Here is a 13,786-nt window from a genome sequence, read left to right as displayed (position 1 = left end):
ATTTTTTTCCTGCAATATTTTGCTGTCTTTTCTTGGATTTTCTGTTTGCACTCAGTCACATATTCACTTTAAGATGTTTTTGTTTGTTGCGGTTGCACCCGATTCAAGAGCCGAATGGCTCACAGGGCTCTATACCTAATACTTGAACTTGAACTTGCAGTAGTGCAGCTCATCAGGGGGCGGATTCAGCAAGTTGCAGCAGCCTCTTTCGAAGGTGCAGCGACGTCTCTCCAGCAGCAGCTGCAGTAGCAGCATCATCAGCAGCTGCAGTACACGTGCACAATTCATTCCAAGGTGTGGTGTGTGTGGTGTGTGTGACTGTGTGTGACTGTGTGTGGTGTGTGTGGTGTGTGACTGTATGTGGTGTGTGTGGTGTGTGACTGTGTGTGGTGTGTCTGTGGTGTGTGTGGTGTGTGACTGTATGTGGTGTGTGTGGTGTGTGACTGTGTGTGGTGTGTGTGACTGTGTGGTGTGTGTGTGGGGTGTGTGACTGTGTGTGGTGTGTGTGACTGTGTGTGACTGTGTGTGGTGTGTTACTGTTTGTGGGGTGTGTGTGGTGTGTGACTGTGTGTGGTGTGTGTGACTGTGTTTGTGTGACTGTGTGTGGGGAGCGGTAGTGTAGCGGTTAGCGCGCTGCGCTATGAACCTGGCGACCCGGGTTCGATTCCCGCTCACGGCTAACACCAGTGACGATTATCTGAACCGGTCCTGGGCCTCCCCTAGGTCGACTCAGCCTTAAATGAGTACCTGGTGCGGTGTGTAAACATCGCCACTAGGGAGACAAAGGCGGTCGGGCGTGGTGCTGGCCACCCACCCCCTCGTGTACCGTTCCGGCCTTCATAGGTGCTCGCTAACAGCACTTGCCCCTACAGTCTGTTCAGGCTATACGGGGGATCTTTGTGTGTGTGTGATGTGTGACTGTGTGTGGTGTGTGACTGTGTGTGGTGTGTGACTGTGTGTGGTGTGTGACTGTGTGTGGTGTGTGACTGTGTGTGGTGTGTGACTGTGTGTGGTGTGTGACTGTGTTTGTGTGACTGTGTGTGGTGTGTGACTGTGTGTGGGGTGTGTGTGGTGTGACTGTGTGTGTGACTGTGTGTGACTGTGTGTGTTGTGTGACTGTGTTTGTGTGACTGTGTGTGTGTGGTGTGTGCACAAGCATCGTGGTGACCCACCCCCCCCGTGTGCCACAGTGCCGGCCTTGATAAGTGCTGCTACTCGCTAACAGCACTTGCCCCCGACAGTCTGTTAGAGGCTATACGGGGGATCTTTGTCTTTGGCAGTGGCGGTGCACAAGGTGCGTGCAGGAGGTGCGTGCAGGAGGTGCGTGCAGGAGGCCGAACGGCGCCCGGAGAAGACGCGTCCCACGAAGAGCTTCCATGAAGAAGTGCGGGAGCGAGGCGAGAGAGGGATGGGACCAAGGAATTGTGCGTGGGAGGTCTCGTGAGGGAGGGGAGCGAAGGGGGGGGGGGGCAGATGAAGGTCAGCGAGGGGCAGGAGCTCGGCCTGAGGGGCACGGAACCGGGGCGGAGTCGGGGAGCGGGAGGGGAAGAGGGGAGAGAGAGACGGCGCAGCAACAGTCGAGGGCCAGAGACGCGGCGAGCGAGAGACGCAGAGACGAGGCGGCGTGGGGAGCGCGGCAAGAGAGAGAGAGAGACAGCCATCAGAGGAATTTCATTCAACGGTTCTTGAGGCAGAGGCTAGGGGGGTCCGGTTCGGACGGAGCGAGAGAGACGGGGCGAGATGAGGGGAGGGGCAGAGACGTCGCGAGAGATCGGCAAAGAGAAGGGGAGGCGAGGGGAAGACAGGAAGAGAGAGAGAGACATCAGAGGGCGCCGAGCCTTCGTCGATTTATAAGCGAGAGGTTAGGGGGATTCAGTTGGGAAGGAGGGAGAGAGACGGGGAGGCAGGGAGGGAGAGAGACGGGGGCCCAGGGAGGGAGGGAGATGGGGGGACAGAGAGGGGGAGAGATGGGGGGGCAGAGAGGGAGAGGGGGGCAGGGAGGGAGAGAGACGGGGGGGCAGAGAGGGGGAGAGAGAGGGGGACAGGGAGGGAGAGAGACGGGGGGGCAGAGAGGGGGAGAGAGAGGGGGACAGGGAGGGAGAGAGACGGGGGGGCAGAGAGGGGGAGAGATGGGGGGGCAGAGAGGGGGAGAGATGGGGGGGCAGAGAGGGAGAGGGGGGCAGGGAGGGAGAGAGACGGGGGGACAGAGAGGGGGAGAGACGGGGGGGCAGAGAGGGGGGCAGAGAGGGGGAGAGAGAGGGGGGCAGGGAGGGAGAGGGGGGCAGGGAGGGAGAGAGACGGGGGGGCAGAAAGGGGGAGAGACAAAAGGGCAGGGAGGGAGAGAGCTGTAGATGCCACTGGTTCTTCACATTCTGTAGATGTAAATGCCACTGGTTCTTCACGTTCTACAGATGTAGATGCAACTGGTTCTTCACGTTCTGCAGATGTAAATGCCACTGGTTCTTCACGTTCTGCAGATGTAGATGCCACTGGTTCTTCACGTTCTGCAGATGTAGATGCCACTGGTTCTTCACGTTCTGCAGATGTAGAAGCCACTGGTTCTTCACGTTCTGCAGATGTAGATGCCACTGGTTCTTCACGTTCTGCAGATGTAGATGCCACTGGTTCTTCACGTTCTGCAGATGTAGAAGCCACTGGTTCTTCACGTTCTGCAGATGTAGATGCCACTGGTTCTTCACGTTCTGCAGATGTAGAAGCCACTGGTTCTTCACGTTCTGCAGATGTAGATGCCACTGGTTCTTCACGTTCTGCAGATGTAGATGCCACTGGTTCTTCACGTTCTGCAGATGTAGATGCCACTGGTTCTTCACGTTTTGTAGATGTAGATGCCACTGATTCTTCACGTTCTGCAGATGTAGATGCTAATTCCCTTTGGCACGTGTTTCCTCTCTATTCTCTTGAAATACCTACTAAGAGATGTCTGCACAGTTGTTCTCTTCATCTCTGCACAAATCAACTTGTGATGGGCAATCGCATCGTTGAACTGCGGTAACGGGACATACGGACAGGTTTGTACGTATCTCTGAAAGTTCCCAAGTCGAATGTTTGTAAGTAGAGGTAGTCCCTGTACTACATCGGGCACAATCTGGGGGCAGGGGTGGGGGTCAGGGAATTGGGTGATGCAACAGATGTTCATTAGGGATAGAGGGGTTGGTTGTCCCTGTGGAGGCGGCATTGCCGAGGGGACAGGACAGGAAGGGTGGGTCACCCTTGACACGTGAAGGACACGGCTTCGAATCCCGTCTAGTGAGCAAAACGAACAAAGACGCCAAGGTCACCGTGAACCGATGTCACGACTCCCCCGCGCTGACGTCATATCGAATTTAATTTAAGTGACGCCACTATATTTTCAAAACGAGTGTGATTTTTACAGTATTTTTGTTTTAAGACGCGAGGTTGCCACCTGTCCTTGCTTTGATGTAATATCCCTGCATTGATGCATTTCATTTCATTAAATTGATATCAGTAGATTGCCACAGTTATCATTTGTAATTCTTTACGACGCGAGTTTGCCACCCGTACTGGTTCCCCCCCCCCCCCCCCCCAAGATCATCTTCTTATGGAGGTCGGCTCCCGTGGGATATCTCCAAGTCTTCGCAGAAACGTGACTTGGCAAGTCCTGGTTTTTTGCCAGTCGCGTGAAAGTTTGCCACTCAATAGCGTGCATGTACACGCACAGTCATCCTCCCCCGTCTCTCTTATGCTGTTGTGAATACAGGGGGGGGGAGTGCTTCAGAAACAAGTGAACACTTCTGAGACTTTGCAACAACAGCACAGGAGAACGTGCTGCCTCCGGCCTCTGGAGACCTGCACCTGTAGAAGATTCCGGGCGCGCGTTGACAATGTTGGCGAAGACTCTTCGGCTTTTTAAATCCTTTATATTAAGTTCGCTTGCTTGCGCGCTTACGACCGTGCAAACCTTTCGGTCGTTTTTTAACCCACTTCCCGTGATCCAATCGAGCTGACATTTTGCACACAGACTCGTTGTGCGTGACAATTAATGTTCGTGAAAAAAAATTCCAAAATGTTACACCTTTTAGGGAAAACAAATTAAATATTTAATTACCAATTGTTTAATACTGCAGACAATCATCTGACCCATAGGTGGCAGCCATCTCAAGCCAGAGGACGAGAGGACTCTAGCCGCCACGCATATAAAGGATTTATAGTGAAAAACGTTGTTTTTACGGGTTTACTTATTGAAGCTATTAGGACGGAACCACGATTGACCTCCGACAGTGGCGATGATGTTCACAATGGGTGAAGGGGCTGAGTTGGTACCCGCGACGGGTTTCGCAAACTCACAACTTTTCCGAGTGTATTTCCTTACGTTGAATACAAAAAAAGCACGGAATTGCTTGCCATTTTAAGCGCTTTAATTTTGAGCGAACACGCAACGAACAGAAACAACGAACGTTCACTTTACAATCAAAATGCAATCAAAATGTTTTTGAGCTATCAAAGATTGCATTTTCAATAAAAACTGCAGAAGAAAAATATTAAATTAATGTGGATATCTACATAAAATGATATTATAAACACACTATCCTAAAAATACAGCACCGTATTTTAACACTAAAGCAGTCACTGACTCGCAACAACTTGCTATCATAAGTGACAGAGTTAATTTCGGGTAAAATCAATGAAAATGGGGTATGCCGATAGCATAAAAAATTAACCCGTAAAAACAAAGTTTTTCACTATAAATCCTTTATATGCGTGGCATCGGGGCGGCTAGAGTCCTCTCGTCCTCTGGCTTGAGATGGCTGCCACCTATGGGTCAGATGATTGTCTGCCACCATTAAACAATTGGTAATTAAATATTTAAAAATTTCCCTAAACAGTGTAAAATTTAGGAAATGTTTTTTTCAGGAAAATGCATTGTCACGCACAACGAGTCTGTGTACAAAATGTCAGCTCGATTGGATCACGGGAAGTGGGTTAAAAAACGACCGAAAGATTTGCACGGTCCTAAGCAAGCAAGCGAACTTAATATAAAGGATTTAAAAATGAGATGTGATTGAGCAAATCTGAGATCAGATTTGGAATCGGCACCCTGAAATTAGTCTAGAACAGCTGCAAAAGTCCAGGCCAGAAAAACATGTTGTGTTGTTGTTGTTGACCAGTGTTAACGGCGAAAGTGTCCACCCCCCCACCTCCTCTCTGAAAATTGATGAAAATCAGCGACTTAAAACTGAACACCCAAAACATTTGAACTGCGGTGGCTAAAAGTCTCCACCCTGGCTACCATTTCGCCAAGAACAATGGAACGTAAAACAACGTCCCTCAAAACAAACTCCGATTCTCTTTTAATCCTCAGATTCAGAAGTGGTGTCGACATCTGGACCCTCAAACCAGTCAAAGGGTGAGTGTCGCCGTTTTGCAGGAAGCTTGATGGAAGGTGATGCAGAGACCATCTTCCCTTGTTTGATCTTTGCTGTCAACGTGTTTTTTCTTGAGATCTCAATCGCCTGTAACAAATGAACACATCGAAGACAATTGGGCATCGTCAAGAGTCTAAAGTGGTCCTCCTGCTCAAGTGAGCGTGGCTTGGTGTTCGTCTCTCGTGACGAGGTGTACGGCTCCTGCGGTGGATCGTGAGAGATGGCGATTGCGCGGGGAGGTCTTCGTCCGGAAGTGGAATGATTGTGGCCGATGAAGTCTCAATGCCACAAAAACAAGAATGTGAACGTGAAAACGAGGGCTCAAAACATCTGACACGAACACAATATTATTGTAAACATTAAACAGCATTTACATAAGAGGGGGGGGGGGGGGAGCACTCAAAAGCTCCACACTGATAGAGTCAAGAATCCATGGCTACACTGCCATCTCCTGACCACCTCGTAGCCAAGCCTGGCAGTCCCCGGCAGTCTCCCACCGACTCAACCCTGCGTCGTGTCTGAGATCTACGTTCATCAGTGGGCTCATTGCAGATTGGTCAAAACAGTTGGCTTGAACGGGTGGGGTGACCAATCAGGTGATTGGCATTGATGCCGCTACACGTGGACTGGGAATGAGAGCAACCGCCAGAAGAAATGCAGCGAGACACGTGGGAAAGAGAAGAAGTCATGTCACTGCAGGCAGAAGGAGCTCTGGTGGGAGTTCTACAGAGGGTGACCGCTGTACACGGCGTCTTGGAGGATGGTGGGAATACACCCGCAACTTGACCGCAGCACACACAAGCAGGCGAGCAATGAAACGGTGCGCCCATTTATAGAGAATGAGAAGATGTATTGATACTGGAGGAATCCGATGAGATATGAAGCTGTTTTTCACAGATGTCCAGTACTATTAACTTTTTATTTTTATTTTACCAGGTGAGGCCCACTGAGCTGTATAGCTCTTGTTCAGAAGTGTACTGGCCACAAATGACAGCTCAACCAAGTAGCCTATCATGTGGACATGTATAGTAGCCAAACACTCTGAGAGCGTGTTTGTAAATGTGGAGGGGAAAATCGGAGAACCTGGAAAAAAAGCCACGCGACCACGGGGAGACCTCCTGTATGCCAGGTGAGGTCGTTCACATTTCACAACAACAAACAATACAAAAACACAATAGGAGCGCAAAGTGTAGGGAAGGTAAAAAGTTTTTTTTTTAAATAAACAAAAAAAACCTAAACCATTTTTTTCTTGTTAATTGTATTTTTTACCCTTTTATCTGGCAACAAAACTGACACCTTTTTTTACGAGGAGCCATGTTTGCATTGACCACAATACCTGCAGTCGGAATGCAAACAAAAAACACAACTCTGATAATGTATGCACCTTCCTTGAAGTTGATGTTTATCTTACCAGGCAAGGCCCACTAAACCATCAGCTTCTCTCACAGAAGCGTCCCGGCCACAAGCGCGAGCAGCTCTACGAAGCGGCTCACCACGTGAAAGATTGTTGAAGAGCAACAATGATATTTTGGAGTAAGAGAAAAAAGTGCGTGACATCATCATCTTCGATAATTGGTTCTTTACCCTTCTATCTGGCAACAAAACTGACACCTTTTTGCAAGGAGTCATGTTTGCATAGACCGCAATGCCTGCAGTCATAATACAAACAAAAGAACATAACTCTGATAATGTGCACTGTCCTTGAAGTTGATTGGTCCACACCCGAGACAGCTTTCCTTCGAGCCTAGTCTCATATGGGTTGGACCAGATGACGCCAAAAGGCGCACAACTCAAGGACAATGCACCATCAGAGTATGAGAGCTCGGGGCAAGCATCTACACTATGGGGACCTCATTTGCCAGTAAAAATATGATAATTGGTTCTTTACCCTTCTATCTGGCAACAAAACTGACACCTTTTTGCAAGGAGTCATGTTTGCATAGACCGCAATGCCTGCAGTCATAATACAAACAAAAGAACATAACTCTGATAATGTGCACTGATTAGTGCACATTGCCATTTCCCAGCATGCCTTGCATGCTGGGAAATGGCAAAGGTTTGTCTGAGAGAGCTGGGCTTTCCATAACACAAGTTTTGTGGAGAATGCTCTCACGTTGTCATAGGCAGCACTGACGAGCTGCCCCTGGCCTTGTAACTTCTTGTTCAGTACATTCAGCTCATGCGTGATGTCAACAAGAAAAGCGAAGTCCATGAACCATTTGGGATCACTTAGCACAGGAACAGCCACCCCATCCTTCTCCATGAAGGCTTTCACTTCTGCTCTCAACTCAAAAAATCTCTTCAAGACGTTTCCCCTGCTGAGCCAACGTACCTCGGTGAAGTAGAGCACATCCTCATATTCTGACTCCATTTCCTCTAAAAAAAGTACGGAACATCCGGTGCTTTAAGCCCCTGGATCTTATTTGGTTGATGCATTTCACAACAACAGACATCACATTGTCAAACTTTAGGCATTTGCTGCAAAGGGCCTGCTGATGGATGATGCAGTGCAGAGCCATGGCCTCCTCCACACCCTCCTCTTCTAGTTTTCTTTGAACAAGTGCCACCAGTCCATTTTTCCTCCCTGTCATTGATGGCGCTCCGTCGGTTGTTATTCCAACAAACTTCTTCCATGGCAAACCGGCATTCACAATGGCATCACACAGCTGGCAAAATATCTCCCGAGCGGTGGTGTGGCCATGCATTGGAATTACTGTGAGCAACTCCTCCATCACTTCAAAATTGTCATCAACACCACGGACATATATTGTGAGCTGGGCAGTGTCAGTGATGTCTGAACTCTCGTCAAGAGCGACTGAGTATGCATTGAAAAATTTGGCTTTCTCACGCAGTTGATCATAAATGTCACTTGACAGGTCTGAAATGCGCTCTGCCACGTGTTAGCAGAAAGGCTGATGTTGCTAAACTGACCTTTCTTTTCTGGACAGACTATACTTGCAGCCTGTAAGATGCACTTTTTGATAAACTCGCCTTCTGTGAATGGCTTTCCTGCCTTAGCAATCATCTCACTAACCACGTAGCTTACTTCGACTGCTGCATTATTCTCTTTGGTTGCTTTCTTGAATACATTTTGTTGCCTCAGTAGACATGTTTTAAGATTGGCAACCCAGTTGGCTCTCTCATCTCCCTGGTATTTTGCATACTCCTCAGCATGTCTAGTTGAGTAATGACGTTTGAGGTTGTATTCCTTGTGCACCGCAACTTTTTCTGTACAAATAAGACACGTCGGGTTGCTCATGTGCTCAACAAATAAATATTGCATCTCCCACTTTTCCTGAAATTGTCTGTGCTCGTCACCAACCTTTCTCTTCACTGCAGGCTTTGAAAAAGACATGATTGGGGCTGTGTGACAAGATCTATATTCATTCCACTTGCTGTCGCTCACGCAATAAAGTTTCAGTCAAGTGTTTAGCCAACCAGCGACGCACGGAGACGTAATTTCCGCAAATGCACGTCATTTCCGCTTTTTACGGTAACAACAGGTGCGTAGATTATGGGGGCGGGGGGGTAATGCGTTCCCATCAGATTTCGTCCCCACACCCCAGTCACAGGCAGACATAGCTGTAGCGGCTGCTACTATACACGCTTCTCTGTTCTAAGCACGGGGATCTGAGCCGTGTGAGCTGTGGATCTGCGCTTTGACGCGCTCCGATGCGCGCACAGTGGAGAGCCGAAAGAGGGAGAGCAGAGGACTCTATGAGGCAGCGTCATTGTGTGACCACGGGGTTCAAATGCTGCTGGCCACTGTCGGGGCTTTCACTGCCTTCAGTCACATCATCACATTTTTCTATACATTTTTGTGCTTACTTTGTGCCGGCGTGTTGGCTTGCCTGCGTTCCGGGACTTATTTGAGCAGATCCGGTACCTCTCGTATCGAGAAAAAAATGAATATTAAAAAAGTTTTTTAAGAAATGATTAAAATAAAATATAACAATATAATGTAATCACTAGAAAATTACGGAGCCCCAGTTGACATCGGTGGATGAATTACTAATTTGTGGCCACGCAATAACAAGATAATCTGCAGACTTCTAAGATGAACCAAAATAATTATGCACATCGTCATGTACAGTCTGTGGCTCGGTGCGTAAATGTCACCACCAGAGGATGAGGGAATTTAAATCATTAAAATTCATCCACACATATCAGGTGTAAATAATAATGTAAAACAGCCCAGACTGTAAAATGTAGATATTAGCTCAATGGCGTGTTATAAACTGCTGCGGTTTAGAATAATCCATCTGCGTAAAGAAGCTCCCAAAACCTCACAGTGCAGCGTGTGCGTAAAGGAGCCGTGGTGTCCCTTGAATTTGCCTTCAATTTAACAAATGGTGTGTGTGTGTGTTCCGTTCGTTTTCTCCGCTGGACACAGAAGTCGCCTTTGCTCAAGATGCCACTTTATTGACACAAAGACTGATACCGTCACTGCAGTATAGCCTAAATAAGTCCCACTGCATTGTAAGTGGCATGTGTGTGCTGTTTTAAGCGTCGTTTTATGTGCGTTCCGGGACCTGTGCGCTGTCATATGTACTTAGTGTTCCGGCACCTTGTGATTTACAAATAAAGCACTGGATACATCATGACCTGCGCGAAAGAGGGCGGAAAACTATGAATTTCACCCTCCTGCTCTCCGCGCATCCAAAGCCACTCTTTTCTCTCCCGGCTCTCTCTCTCACTCACTCTCACACGTACACAAACACACACACACCCACGACCCCGCCCCCCATGTCACTCACATGCATGCCGCATTCACTGGACAGGCACAGTAGGAAACCAGAACATCATAACATTGTCCCACACAGCAGCTAACAGCGGGGTTGCTACAATATAAAACTCGCGGGCCACACTAACATTAAACTTTCATATTAAGGTGGGGGCCACAAAATATCGTCCCGAGGGCCGCAATTGGCCCGCGGGCCGCGAGTTTGAGACCCCTGATGTAAGAGAAGCGTGTCCCCGAACCTTCAGCGCTCGCGACTAAAGCGCATTGCCTCAATCTCTTCCGTTCGGCCGCAAGCTCATCCCGTGAACGCGCCGCACGCACCTCGTGATCGGCAAACACGTCCACGCCGAGTCGGGTCAAGACCGAGACGCCGCGCGCGCGCGTGTCCAGCAATGTACCAAATGTGCAGCTCCTTTGGTCAATCCGCTGCTGGATGAGGGTCTCGCCAAGCCCGTTCGAGTCGAGTTGGGTTCGTCTGACCATACTTCACCGCGCCGGTCAGTGCGGAGAGCGTAGACGTAGGGGAGCATAGAAGTGCAGCACAACGATGGGGATTGCTGTAATATCTGACGCGAACCACCAAGCATGCCCGCAGTAATACACATACATTCGTGTGCCAATTAATCGTAAAGCATTCTCATGTAATTCTTGTCATACCCCAGGGTGTAATCAGGTGTCGTCTCTAACTCGTCGTATCCTCTAACCTCTCCACTTGGCCTATGCACAAGGGTCATTGGCCGAAACGTCTATCTACGTAAAACAATAATTTGCCTTTCAGGGCCACAGTGTTATTGTCGAATGTGCCGAGGAGTTTGTTGTTGTTGTTCGTTTCTAAATCGGCAGTTGCGGAAGCGTTCACCAATCGCAGCGTCCGACGACTTCGTCCGCGGCTCGAGCGGAGGAGGAGGAGATGTTGGGCGAACGCCCACCGGGGGTCAGAGCGTGCACAGGGGCCGTCCATAAATGACGTCACGCGATTTTGGGCGATTTTTGACCCCCCCTCTCGTCACACGGCGTCACAAAAAGTCAGAACCCCCCCCCCCCTCAAATATGATGTCACAAAACATATTTCAATTTTGAAAATAAAACACGCTTCAAATCGATTTAAACTATTGTCATTGAAGTGCGTATTTAATGTGGCGCTGCACTCTGATGTTGTCGGAGTGTTGGTATAACAATTAGCGTTGTTATAACAATTCTATATTTATTTAAAGTTGCGCATTTTTACGTGACGTCACATTTCTCAACCCCCCCACCTCGTCACACATCGTCACAAAAATCTGACCCCCCCCCTCCCCTAGGTGCGTGACGTCATTTATGGACGGCCCCACAGGGAATTCCTTGCAGCGCGCCTCTGCGTGACGATGCCACGGCAGTGACTGCATGGAGGAGGCACGTGCCGTGCACATTCGCCGTAGATGGGGGACGGCGTCAAGGTTGCGGGTTCCACTCGGCCTAGCGGGAGAGCCGCTTTACGACACGCGACTATAGAACTCGTACAGACATCCTGCGTCTGAATAACAATTAATATTATTACGATGATAACGACGATTTCTTTTGGCTTCCCCAGGAGAGCCTCGCCGAGTCTCAACGGTCTGTTTCAGGAGCGTCCTCGTGAACACCACGGCACGTTTCGAAATATATTTCATTTCCTCCAACCGTTTACAAAAATAATTCTACGTTCTACTATGTGTCATTATATTTCATTACATTTACTTCATTATATTTTATTACATTTACTTCATTATATTTCATTACATTTACTTCATTATATTTTATTACATTTACTTCATTATATTTCATTACATTTACTTCATTATATTTTATTACATTTACTTCATTATATTTCATTACATTTACTTCATTATATTTCATTACATTTACTTCATTATATTTCATTACATTTACTTCATTATATTTTATTACATTTACTTCATTATATTTCATTACATTTACTTCATTATATTTTATTACATTTACTTCATTATATTTTATTACATTTACTTCATTATATTTCATATCTGCCGATTGCCTTCAACCCCTCTTCCGCCCCCTGCATCCCATCGTGCTCTGGGCGTCACGTGACAGAAACTCCGTTCGGATCTCCCACAGTGCAGCAGCGCGACGCGACGACCCCTTAGTGTCAAGGCAACGGCCCGCGGAAGAGGATACCACAGAGCTGCTTCCGAGATCCCCTTTAACAAACAAAACATAATACAAATATAACCCGTAAAAACAAAGTTTTTCACTATAAATCCTTTATATGCGTGGCGGCTAGAGTCCTCTCGTCCTCTGGCTTGAGATGGCTGCCACCTATGGGTCAGATGATTGCATGGCACCATTAAGCAATTGGTAATTAAATATAAAAATTTTGTCCTAAAAAGTGTAAAATTTTGGGGAAAAAATGTCACGAACATAAATTGTCACGCACAACGAGTCTGTGTGCAAAATGTCAGCTCGATTGGATCACGGGAAGTGGGTTAAAAACGACCGAAAGATTTGCACGGTCGTAAGCGCGCAAGCAAGCAAGTGAACTTAATATAAAGGATTTAATAAGGGAGCTCTGGTCCGCCGCAGTAAGAGGCCAGCATTTCCCCCACCAGCTCGGCAATCGGTGGGGTTCATGTTCGTCGCAAGGCCAACCGGATCAAGTGCGGAACCCAATGTGACGCGCTTGCTGCTGTTGTTGTTGTTGTGTTGTCACTGGTGACGGGCCTGACAATCCACTCGCTGCACTTGCGGGAACGTGGGCCGACTCTCACACTCGAGCGGTGTCGCCATGCGCAAGTTCACAGTGTCTCTAATCATATATTCTATAGAAATGTCTGAAATGTTCTTGTGAAAGCGTCACTCTGAGTCTCAAGACTCTTAAGTCGATTTGGTTTTTTTGAAGGTGGAACACTTATACTTACGTTGAAAGGTTTGACCAAATTCCAATGGCGATGAAAATTTTGGCTTCGCGGGAGGACGGAACGGGGGATGCCGGACAAAGCTGAGCTCAGTTGGGAGGAGTCGCCGCTGCCGCCGCCGCCACTCAGAGGGCGCGCGGTCTTACTGATGAACTCGTCGAGTGATTTGTTGCGTTTGTTGTTGACAATCTGTGACTGTGCACCGCTGCGAATGTAGCGGCAGCAGCAGCACCGAATCGCTTCGCTCGCTATTTATACATTGGAGCCCGGCGTTGCCAGCCGTCTTTGGTCATTTCTCGAATCGATTATCGCGCAGTTCATTCCCGTCGGCCGTCGTGAAGGCGGGGGGTCTTTCTACTCGCCAGTGATGTTACAGACGGATCGGGGTACACGGACACGGCCAAGACGAATCGATATATCGGCGAAACTCCGCCCTTGCTGTGCGAACCTCGATCCCAGGCTGCGTTCCCGGGCTGAAGCGCATTCGCTGTGGCTGGGCCAAGGCTGGTTGGGATTCCCTACCTACCGCTGGAGATTCGTTTATTCGATGGTGTGGACACTTTCAATAAGTATCGTCCTAAACCCACATCTTGGCAAGTCAATGTAGTCTTCATAGCTTCTCCGTCTCTCTTGGCCGTGTTCTTACAAGGCGCCTTGAGGCACTTTGACGAATACATGTTAATCATTATTACTGGATGAGCTTTGGAACAACAGCACGGAGAGAGACA

At 48.4% G+C, this 13,786-nt stretch overlaps 1 long non-coding RNA gene across 1 annotated transcript; it reads right to left on the bottom strand.

The window, feature by feature from the left end:
- Nucleotides 1–4,442: 4,442 nt before the first annotated feature.
- Nucleotides 4,443–12,198, bottom strand: LOC133362329 (uncharacterized). Its single transcript, XR_009757486.1, has 3 exons — nt 12,154–12,198; nt 10,548–10,715; nt 4,443–5,492 (listed from the first exon to the last, which is right to left on the bottom strand). It is a non-coding gene; the product is annotated as an uncharacterized LOC133362329 (long non-coding RNA).
- Nucleotides 12,199–13,786: the final 1,588 nt, after the last annotated feature.

This window comes from Lethenteron reissneri, unplaced genomic scaffold, assembly GCF_015708825.2.
Source record: "Lethenteron reissneri isolate LAM-NWPU_2019-01 unplaced genomic scaffold, ASM1570882v1 scaffold_1436, whole genome shotgun sequence".
Classification (NCBI taxonomy): Eukaryota; Metazoa; Chordata; class Hyperoartia; order Petromyzontiformes; family Petromyzontidae; genus Lethenteron; species Lethenteron reissneri.
Note: the sequence above shows the minus strand (reverse complement) of the source record. Positions and strands in the feature narration are given on the sequence as shown.